The sequence below is a fragment of the Lepisosteus platostomus genome, chromosome 5, assembly GCF_059453375.1.
Source record: "Lepisosteus platostomus isolate fLepPlt1 chromosome 5, fLepPlt1.hap1, whole genome shotgun sequence".
NCBI classification, from domain to species: Eukaryota; Metazoa; Chordata; class Actinopteri; order Semionotiformes; family Lepisosteidae; genus Lepisosteus; species Lepisosteus platostomus.
In genome coordinates, this window is record NC_142615.1 from 17,275,409 (window position 1) to 17,286,147 (window position 10,739).

Genomic DNA, 10,739 nt, shown 5'->3' on the forward strand with positions numbered 1-10,739 from the left:
TACATGTTCTGGCTGTTTGTGAATTATCGTTGTTGAGTATGGAGTGTTGAGGTATTGATTTTGTGTAATGCTTTATGTTGAAAATTGAGGTGGATTTTGTTTATGATAAACAGGATAAACTGGGATGGGAGGAAGGTTTGGTTTTGCATAAGGGGCGGGATTATGATAATTGGAAGACTTTGCGAGAGTAAAATGGTTTGATTATTTGATTTTGTATTGTGGTTGTTATCTATGTTTTTGGTTGGTATTATGTTTATATGGTTGTTTTTGTTGGTTGGTTGTTATTATGGTTATTAATAATACGATCTATAGTTGAAATCTGAGCCTAAATAAAAAGAAAAAGCAAGTGATTAGGTTTATGAGCAATCTAATTACTTATTCGTTTAAAAAGCTATATAAAATAAAGTTTATTATTAATTTGCTGGACAGAGCAGTGAACATTATTATGCATAAGACAAAGATAACGATCCTGATCAGTTTAGAAATCTGTGTACGCTGTAAGGTTTTTACTTCTTAAACTTTTAAAATACACGTTTTGAATAGAAAGAAATCCTCTTCCTGGTACAGTATGTATAGCAAACCAGCACGTCTTTTTTCTCCAGAGGGGTGTCAGATGGTGTCAGCCAATCACCATTCTGCGTTGGGTAGCAACGGGTGACTGTTCTCAGGCGGAAGATGTAAACAGCTTAATGTTCGTGTTAAATAATTTTTTTAAATTAAAATTAATTCTATACAGCAATCGCATATTTGGGTACCGTTTCATAAAACTTTCATGCTTAAAATGTTTAGGGAGAAATGGAAGACTGGTGTGTATTTTTTCTTTAAACTACCAAGACCAGCCATACACAGTACAGTTTACATACATACAGTAATGTTTATGTTCCTAAATTAATATCGTTTATGACCTTCAGATGCGTTATGCTCCTCTTCTTTTTATGCTCAGCTACTAAAATTTCCCTTTAGTGGTAAAATCCATATAAATATTCAAAACTAAGCGGATTAAAATGTGCACAGTAAAGACATTAAATGATTAAATCTTTGCACTACCAACCAATGCACCACGAGTGCCCCTGTCGGTCATTTTGGCCAGCCAATCACTTGCCCTGCGGTACCCTCCGGTGCCCCGCGGTGGCTTGTGGGTAGGTTACCGTACTGCGGGTTTTTACAGCGCATTTTGAATGGCTGCATCTGTATAACAAGAACACTTCCTAATGGGGTTAGGCATACTTTTGATGAAGATGATGAAGTTAACAGACTATATGTTTACATAGATACTGAAATAAGGATTGTATTTTAGATTATTTGTAGTTGCTTGCATTGAACTGTGTGTTGGATGCACATGAATTGAAGGAATGGGCAAACATAGCTGATGCGGATCCACAGAGCCAGCATATTAAGATGTTTATAATTAGAGCCAATTTGTTTAAATAACTAGGTATGGAAACTGATGTGCAAGAGAGGTGGAAAGGCTGTTTCCTTAAGCCAGCACTATAAGATATTTTATTCTCAGTGAGATGCTGCCATTTCATAGTGTGTTTCTAACACTGTGTATAGTTCCATCCACACAGTGCCTTTACTTCCATCCATTTCTAATCTCTTTATCCAGTACAGAGGATTTGGAGCCTATCCCAGTAAGCAACGGACACAAGGCAGAATACACCCTGGACATAGCGCCAGTCCATCACTGGACAGACAGACACAAACACACACACACCAGGGCCAGTTTTCCCATAAAACAATTAACTTACCAGTATGTTTTGGAGTGCGAGAGGGAGTCATATCACACATATGGAGAAAAACCATGTAACCCAGAGAGAACATGTAAACCCCACACACACAGGATGGCAGGAATTGAACCTAGGACCCCAGTGCTGCAAAATACAAATGCTAACCACTTTGCCACCATTATAAATAAGTTATCTTTCTAGTTCACAGGTTTGCATGCATAATTTAATTGTGAAAGCCACTGAGATATCAGGTACTACTGTTGTATTTATGAAAAAGAATAAAACAAAAAACATACTAACAACTGTGCCATCCTACTCCTTAGTTAATACATTTTATTATTCATAAACAGTTAACATTGTTAGCAAAATATTTTGATATTAAATATTTAGTTTTGTATTTAACTTATTATATGATAGTCAGACTTAATGTATATTTGAACAATGAAAATATATTTTTACAAGATTTTACATTAAGCACTTAAAATTAATATGGTTAATAATAGTAAACTGTAACATGCTGTAACAAGATCTGTTAAACTGCGAAGAAAATGCTTTCAGAGAAAATGTTTCAGGTGTGAAGAACATAGATCTCCAATGCAATTTCAACCAAACCTGTTCCCACACACCCTGCCCCCACTACCATTAGAATATACACAAAGCACTGAAATCTTTCGAGCTAATGATCAGGTGACCCGAGAGAGAGCGAGAGAAACACCAAGGGGTGCGGAACCAGGGAACTATTTACATGGAAAACGGGCGATCTCCCCAGACTGTCCGCCCGTTTCACTGTTACCTGAATACCTCTTTATTTAGAACTCACTAACACTGATTTTTAGTTTAGAAGGATTCAAGTAGGGTTTAGATGAAAGGCAGCGACCTTAATCAAGCCCAAATCATAATTGAACCCATTCAGAGCCTACATTACATTTTAGCGTTTCATTCTGAGCAGAAGACCCTCACACCTGAAGAAGGGGGAGGTGTCTTTCGCTGGAAATCTCGCCTGCTTCTACTTTACAACCGGAGTGCTGGCTGTGACGAATTAAACCGGTTTCACAGGTTTCAATCACAGACCATGTGACATGGGAGTCAGGAAACTAACACACAGCGCCACCGGATTTGATAACGCTATAAAAACGCTCTTAAATAATGTGACTAGGCACAGAACAAGTTTACAGCACAGTACAATAATAAATGCTGACCATGACTTTAGAAGCGATTTTTAGAAACATCCCATCAGTGACATCACTGAAGTCAACTCCTAGGTACTGTAACTGTCGTGTGGATAGTTTCACAAGAATCGGACAAAGGTTTAAGCATCGCTTGTTCTAGATAAAACTGCAAAAAAAACAACAACAACCCATAATGTACTTCTTTGCGGCTCTGTTTGCCCAAATCATATATTCACAACGTGAAATTTAGAAAATAATATTACGTAACCAAAATCCGCAATATGGAAACATAACCTGTGTAATTGTTGATAGATGATGTACTCGTAACATTTTTACAAGACGAACTACAACATTTAAAAGATGACTTGTATGTACTTGATATCTCTAATCAATCCACGGGTCCCAGCACAAAACGAAACTAAAACGCATACCGTTTCGCGCTTCTTATTAGTTGCTCAAAAGTAATTTGACCGTATGAAATGCATAATATAAACCTAGCAACATATACGTGAGCAGTACTTAAGCACTGTAGTATCGGTGTTAAGACATACCTCTCAAATACTGTAAATCAAGTTAAAAATATCTCAAGACCGATTCTGGTCATAATGAAACCATGTTTCGTGTATGTTTTCTTTAAAGTACCGAGACCAGCCATATACTGTATGTTTATGTTCCAAAATTAATATCGTTTATGGCCTTCACACGCGTTGCAGTATGCTCCTATTCTTTTTATGCTCAGCTACTAAGATTTCCCTTCAGTGGTAAAATTAGATATGAATATTCAATACTTAAACGGGCACAGTTAAGACATTAAATATACATATACATACTGTATACAGTACAGTTTTCATACAGTAATATGTTTATGTTCCTAAATCAATCTCTTTTATGAGCATGTGAAAGGCATGGTGAATCGATTCTCAAAAATTACTGTACTTTGCATGATTGGAAACAAATGCGTGATTGCGAAATGCTGTGGTGTTACTTTTACAAAGACGGTCAATGAAAAAAAGAATGTTGACCAGGGCAACACTTTGAGTTTACACTTACAGCTTGTCCAAGGTCATTCATTATTAATACTATTAGTAATATCTTCGTTAAAGACTTTGATGGCCACAGCTCAAACATGCGAGGTTGAGCTTTATTAGCTCCACCTTGCCGTAATTCCGGATACTATTATTTTGCTTGTCATATTAAAGGAGAATTTACGGTAACTAGCGGTATTTACCGGTAACTCGCGGTATTTACCGGTAACTTGCGGTAGACTGCGTACAGCGTACCGGAAAATAATGCGGTATCGCCCACGCATTTTGAATGGCTGCATCTGTATGTCCCCCAGCTCTGAGCCCATTGGGCCTGCTGGTGTGACCAGAGCTGCAGCGTCGCCATGCTGGTGGGGGTCAGTTCGGCTTTTCTGTTTGAATGAACAGGGGGGTTACATGATGGTGCTGTCTGTGGTCTGGCTGTCCTGCTGGTCTGGATGAGGGGTGCGTAGTGTGGTGCAGGTTCTTGTCCCATCCTGCTCTTGGTCCAGGTTGGAGGGTTGCACCGATTCTGAGTCTTGTTAGCTGGTATGGATGGGTTTGGGGGTGTCGATACCAGAGTGGTCCGGGGGGGGTGCAGGTGTCTCGGGGGCATTCTTGTTTTTCTGTGAGTTCAGGTTGATTCTGTTGGTTTTGCCACGAATCTCCCTCACGCAGGCAAGCGCTCCCGCATTCCTACGAGCTCTCCCCGTACCAAACGTGCACGTGTCAATCAGTCCTCTGCTTAAACCCTCATCTGCCCCCCGGTCATTGCTCACGATTGAGATCTCTCCCGGAGCTTACGTACTAACTACACCTTTGCCTTACTACGACTTCTCCCCTGGACCTCGACCCCGCTTTTCCGACAACCGCTTTAGCCACTCGATTTTGTACCTTCGCCTGTTTTACGCTTTCTCGGATCCTGACCCCAGCCTGTCTCTTCGTTTACACCTCTGTCTACCGACGCAACTTCTACGCCTTCCCGGACTCCGACCCCTGCCAGTCCCTCGACTACACTTTCGCCTGTCGATTCTGTGCCTACGCCTGTGCTACATGTGGAAGACCGAGTCAAAAGGTCAGGACAGTGACTATGCGTGGGAAAGGTTTTCTGTTCGCACCTAAGACCACTGTCTTAGGTGCAAACTAAAGCCTGTGATTCCTCACACCCATTCAACCAGAGAAAATTGAAACAGATTGTAGGATGCCAAATGGCACCCCCCTGTCCTGTTTGTTTGACTTCTGACACTGCCCCTTTCCCTGTATGTTCCTTTGATATGTTAAAGTATTGCCTACTTTTAATGTATAAAAAAGGAAAGTATAACTTCAGTCCAGTGAGCATGTCTTGAGTGCTAGGGGAAACCCTTTCTCTGTGATATGCTCCCCTTCAGCTGATTGTATTAAAGATCTCTGTTGACAATCTCCCAACCTGAGTGAAGACTGAGTTTTCTTCGACATACGCCTTCCCGGACTCGGACCCCTGCCTGTTTACTCCGACTACGCCTGCGTCTCGCGCCAACCCTACCAAGGGCACCGCATTGGATCACTATCCTCAGCAGTCAGCCCCTGCGTGACAGGTTCTGAGTGTCTTGGTTACATCTGTTTGTGTGTATAGATGAAAAAGCTATTGAAGAGCACCCCCACACCCCCCAGCCGTCTCGGTGGAAGTTGCCATGTTCAAAAAATCCTAAAAAGATAATTAAAGTTGCACACAACAAAGCATGACTGTGAAAGGTCAGGAGGCCTGCCTAGTGAGCACAACACTTGATAACAGTCAAAAAATCATTAAAAAATAAAGAAATGTTCTACAACTCAAAGCGAGGTTGTATAAGGTTAGGTGAAATGTCTGGTGTAAAACACCTGGTTGCAGCACTGTGGCTGTTGTGCTTGAAGAGCTATTGACTCGTGAATAGCACCCCCCTATCCCCATGTACCGCCTGTCTAATGGTGCCATATTGAAAACATCATAAAAAAATAAAGAAAGGGGCCACAGCCACAGCAAGGTTGCATAAGTTTAGGGGGCCTGTGTGGTGTGTAAAACACTTAGTTTCAGCAGTGTGGCTGTTGTATTTGAAATGCTATTGAGCCATGAAGACGACCCACCTGTCCCAGTGTATTACCTGTACTGTTATCTTCAGAAAATCATTACAAAATAAAGAAAGGGGCCACAGCCACAGCAAGGTTGTATGAGGTTAGAGGGCCTGTCTGGTGTGGAAAACACTTGGTTTCAGCAGTGTGGCTGTTGTATTTGAAATGCTATTGAGCCATGAAGACGACCCACCTTTCCCAGTGTATTACCTGTAGTGTTATCTTCAAAAAATCATAAAAAATAAAGGTTCCACAACCCAAAACAAAGCTGGGAAAAGTCAGAGGACGTGCTTAGTGTGCAAAACACTTACTTGCAGCATTGTGGGTGCTGTGGTTTAAATGCTATTGGTTTGTGAACAGAATATCCCTATACCAGTGCATTGTGCCACATTAAATAAAAGCACGAGAAAAAGAGATTCAGAACACAAAGCTGTGTCAGTGTTCTGTGTAAAAAGTCGGTTTGAACATCATGGGAGCTGTTTTTAATAAGCTGCTGAGAAAAGAATATTTTAAACTTCCTGCTGTCAGTAGTATTGTCAATATAGTTGAACCACACCTGAATGAAAATAGAACGTAAAGGAAGGGTTTCAGAAATCAAACAAAGCTTTATTCCCGTGCTTACAGTCTGGGTAATGGGAGACTGCGCTGTTCTGCTTCCTATGGTCATATATGGGTTTTTCGCACGAAGCCGTATTGAACAGTATTTCTCGCGTTGTGAACGTGTGCACACAGCAGTCCCCGGGTTCCAGTTAGTGTGTAATTACGCATCGATGAAAAACCGGAGGTTTAAAAAAAGATGATTAGCTCACTGATAGTTTGGTGTAGAGGCTGTGGAAATATCCACAAGTTGTGGTCTTTAAAATGCATTTGGTTTGAAGGCGTTCTGTGCTTCCATTGCAAAGATATGGACAAGAGAAAATGTGAGCATGGTCAAAAAAATGTCAAAAAAATGACAAAGTGAAGGCTGGGAAAGCATTCACAATGTATTTTATACACAAAGCATGTGTTTTAGTAACTCTAAGAGATTTCGCGAAAGCGCTACAGGCATGCCAAAATCGTTTTCGAACTTCAAGCTAACTTAACCCCGGTACAGGCGTGCTGGTCTCTGGAGAGAGAGCACGGTCCATCAGCGCACTCCAATAAAGGCACTGGAAGCAGCTGAATCGCATTGGCGAAGCTCAGCACTGGGCCGCTGGGCACGGTTTACAACCGTTTCCGTAGTGTAGTGGTTATCACGTTCGCCTCACACGTGAATGGTCCCCAGTTCGAGACCGGGCAGAAACAGCCGCTTCTTGCACGCTCCTGTACTTCACAGAGGTCTTGAGCGACCGGTCATTTGTTCCCAATGTATTTCCGGTGCCTTCATGCACTCTTGTACCAAACGCACGTTCCTTCTGTACGCGGAGCCGATCATTTGCAATTGGGCTGTGCCGACAGACCAGGATGAGCTCTGTCGGCTCAAAAGCAGCGCAGGACCTGCAAGAACAACAGAAAGAATAGCATCCAGTGGGGGCCTCTTAGTGAGCCCAAGACCTCATCAAGAATCGGCTCCAGCAACAGGGCTGGGCACATTGTTCCATTCTCCGCCCACTCTCGGTGTAAACAAGTCCCTCCTGGTCTCTGCTTGAAATGCACTTTCCTGCATTTGCTTTGGTGTAACTGGCTTCCCCTGCATGGGCAAATGTGAAGAAGATCCTTAGTAAGTCATTGAAGAAAACCGAGAAGAGGTCGGAGTGTCCTCCGTCGTTCTTCAACGATCCAGTCAGGAAGTACTCCTCTGTAAAGCGCCGTTTGTTCACATCGATTGGCTTTTTTTTGCCTTCATTCGTGCAAGTAGTAAAAGCAGACGCCCCTATTCTGCCGTGACCCGGATTCGAACCGGGGTTGTTGCAGCCACAAAGCAAAGTACTGACCACTATTCGATCACGGCGAGTTACCGATACACACGTGGCCGGGCGGAAAAGGCTGTGCTCTCTTCGTGTGACATAATTCGGAAAAGTCCTGACGTTGCATTTCAACTGAGCCCCAGTATACATCGACCCTTCGACACTCTGAGTGACAACTCTCTTGTGCGTTTTCTCATATTTATGTAGTTTGCTTGCATGATGCCGGGAACAGCATGGTTGTTCGCTGCCATATAGTCTAGCGGTTAGGATTCCTGATTTTCACCCAGGCAGCCCGGGTTCGACTCCTGGTATAAGAACGTGTCAGTTTTGCCTCCTGCTTTCCAAAAGATCAGCACCGTGTACGAAGGAGCCGCATTAAAACTACTCGAACATGCAAAATGTTTGAGAAGAGGGGGCGCTTGTTTCCAGCCGAAACTTCTCGCTTGTGAGACGAGCTGATCATCGCAGTGGGAGGGTTACTCTGGTAGACAGGGCTGACCTTCGGCAATAGGATTTATACTCCCCAAGATGATATTTGCACTTTCTGGAGAGGCGATTTTCTCCACTTCAGTAGCCCGATTTCGTCGATTGCGTGGAGAGGGCTGTAGAATGTGGCGCCGCCTTTCCTGCTCCGTCCATGACAGGCGTGCTGGTCTCTGGAGAGAGAGCACGGTCCATCAGCGCACTCCAATAAAGGCACTGGAAGCAGCTGAATCGCATTGGCGAAGCTCAGCGCTGGGCCGCTGGGCACATCTTACCACCGTTTCCGTAGTGTAGTGGTTATCACGTTCGCCTCACATGTGAAAGGTCCCTGGTTTGAAACTGGGCGGAAACAGACTTCTTTTGTCGCCACGCACAAAAGGGGATTGGGGATTCGCCTAGCGCTGTGATCGAACAGACCCACTCACATCTTAGTGTGGCGGGATCTGTACAGTGCATGTCGCTGCGCTTCCTGCTTTCACTTCAATGCGCGTCCTGATGTACCCCGGTCTCCCGGTCGTGTGACAGGTGGGGACAGGTGACAGGTCCTATACTAACGAGGAAGACATCGCTCTCTCTGACCCCCGGCATCGTGTCCCGACCCATCGTGCTGGAATCCGACGCGTGCTGTGATTCCTTTACGGAGCGGAAATGACAACCGAGGAGCCGAGAGATCATTTCAGCATTTCGCGTCTGAACGGAAAACACAAACAACCAACTCGGAATAACTTGCTTTGGACGCTTTTCAAAGCGTTCTTTGTGCACGACGACTGCGCCGTTTAGCAGATACAAATGGGTTGTACAACTTTGAACTAGCAAATGGAAGAGGGCTAAGCCCCCTCTCTTTTAGCCCAGGTTCGATCTGTCTCCCAGAATCACCAGGGCTCGCACACACACACCCGTGCCGTTGAAGTGCTCTGCTTCATTTCTAAGGGCATTTCAACATTCGCTCCTACCCCGAGAACAGAAAAGACAGCATCCACAGCAACAACAGCTCAGGTCTCTGCACAGGAGCTAAGCTGCCCCCATCTCCTCTGCTTTGCGGCTCCTGCTGAGCGGAGTCCTGCCTGGAGCCGTGTTTGCAGGCGGCGGCTCCCCGCGCCCTGTCTGTGCGTCGTGTCCAAGAGCTCCTGGGAGGAAGAGAGAGCCCTCCCCCTCGGGGGCTTTTCCACGGTCTGTGTGAAGAGGGGCGGGTGTGTCCAGTAGCTTATCGAGCGGAAGCCTGGGGCGGCGGAGAGCTGTGATCGTGCAGACCTTGAGGTGTCACCTCTTTGTCTGCTTTCCCGCCCCCCCTCCGCCCAAGCTCTGCTCCAAAGTAGCCCGGCAACCCCTCACACCTGCACGTGTCAAACCTAAGGTGTGGCCATGAGACACCCATGGGGTGTCGTTCTGTTCTTGCTAATTGTTTCCTGCCCGTCGCAGGCAGGAGTCCATGCGAGGAAGATGCGCTGGACAGAGCTCAGAGGGCGCAGCTGGGTGGCTTTCCTTCTGAGTGACGTTCCTGCAACACTCTCCCGCTACTCTTGGTGCGCTCATGCCGCAACACAGGAAGGCTGGAGCAGGTGGCTGTGCACTCTGTGCACCGCCGAAATAGCTCAGTTGGGAGAGCGTTAGGCTTAAGATCTAGAGATCCCTGGTTCGATCCCAGGATTTGGCATTTTGTTTCATCGCGCCCTTTGTTCCTCTCTCCAGCACCCCCTGCCTAAAGTGACGCGTCCCTTTCTCAGCCAGAAACGCAAGCGAGACACCAGCAGCGGTCCCTGCAGGTTTCCGTTGTGTAGCGGCTATCACGTTCGCCTTACACGCGAAAGGTCCCGGGTTCGAGACCGGGCGGAAACAGCCTCGTTTTGCACGCTCCTGTACTTCACAGAGGTCTTGAGCGACCGGTCATTTGTTCCCAATGTATTTCCGGTGCCTCCGTGCACTCTTGTACCAAACGCACGTTCCTTCTGTACGCGGAGCCGATCATTTGTAATTGGGCTGTGCCGACAGACCAGCACGAGCTCTGTCGGCTCAAAAGCAGCGCAGGACCTGCAAGAACAACAGAAAGATTAGCATCCAGCGGGGGCCTCTTAGTGAGCCCAAGATCTCATCAAGAATCGGCTCCAGCAACAGGGCTGGGCGCATTGTTCCATTCTCCGACCACTCTCGGTGTAAACAAGTCCCTCCTGGTCTCTGCTTGAAATGCACTTTCCTGCGTTTGCTTTGGTGTAACTGGCTTCCCCTGCATGGGCGAATGTGAAGAAAACCGAGAAGAGGTCGGAGTGGCCTCTGTCGTTCATCAACAATCCAGTCTGGCAGTACTCTTCTGTAAAGCGCCGTTCGTTCACATCGATTGGCTTTTTTTTGCCTTCATTTGTGCAAGTAGTA

The 10,739-nt window shown here is 45.3% G+C and overlaps 2 non-coding genes across 2 annotated transcripts; both read left to right on the forward strand.

The window, feature by feature from the left end:
- The first annotated feature begins 9,953 nt into the window (after window positions 1–9,953).
- trnal-uaa (transfer RNA leucine (anticodon UAA)) lies at window positions 9,954–10,026 on the forward strand. Its single transcript has one exon. It is a non-coding gene; the product is annotated as a tRNA-Leu (tRNA).
- Window positions 10,027–10,135: 109 nt separating this feature from the next.
- Window positions 10,136–10,208, forward strand: trnav-uac (transfer RNA valine (anticodon UAC)). The gene has a single exon. It is a non-coding gene; the product is annotated as a tRNA-Val (tRNA).
- Window positions 10,209–10,739: the final 531 nt, after the last annotated feature.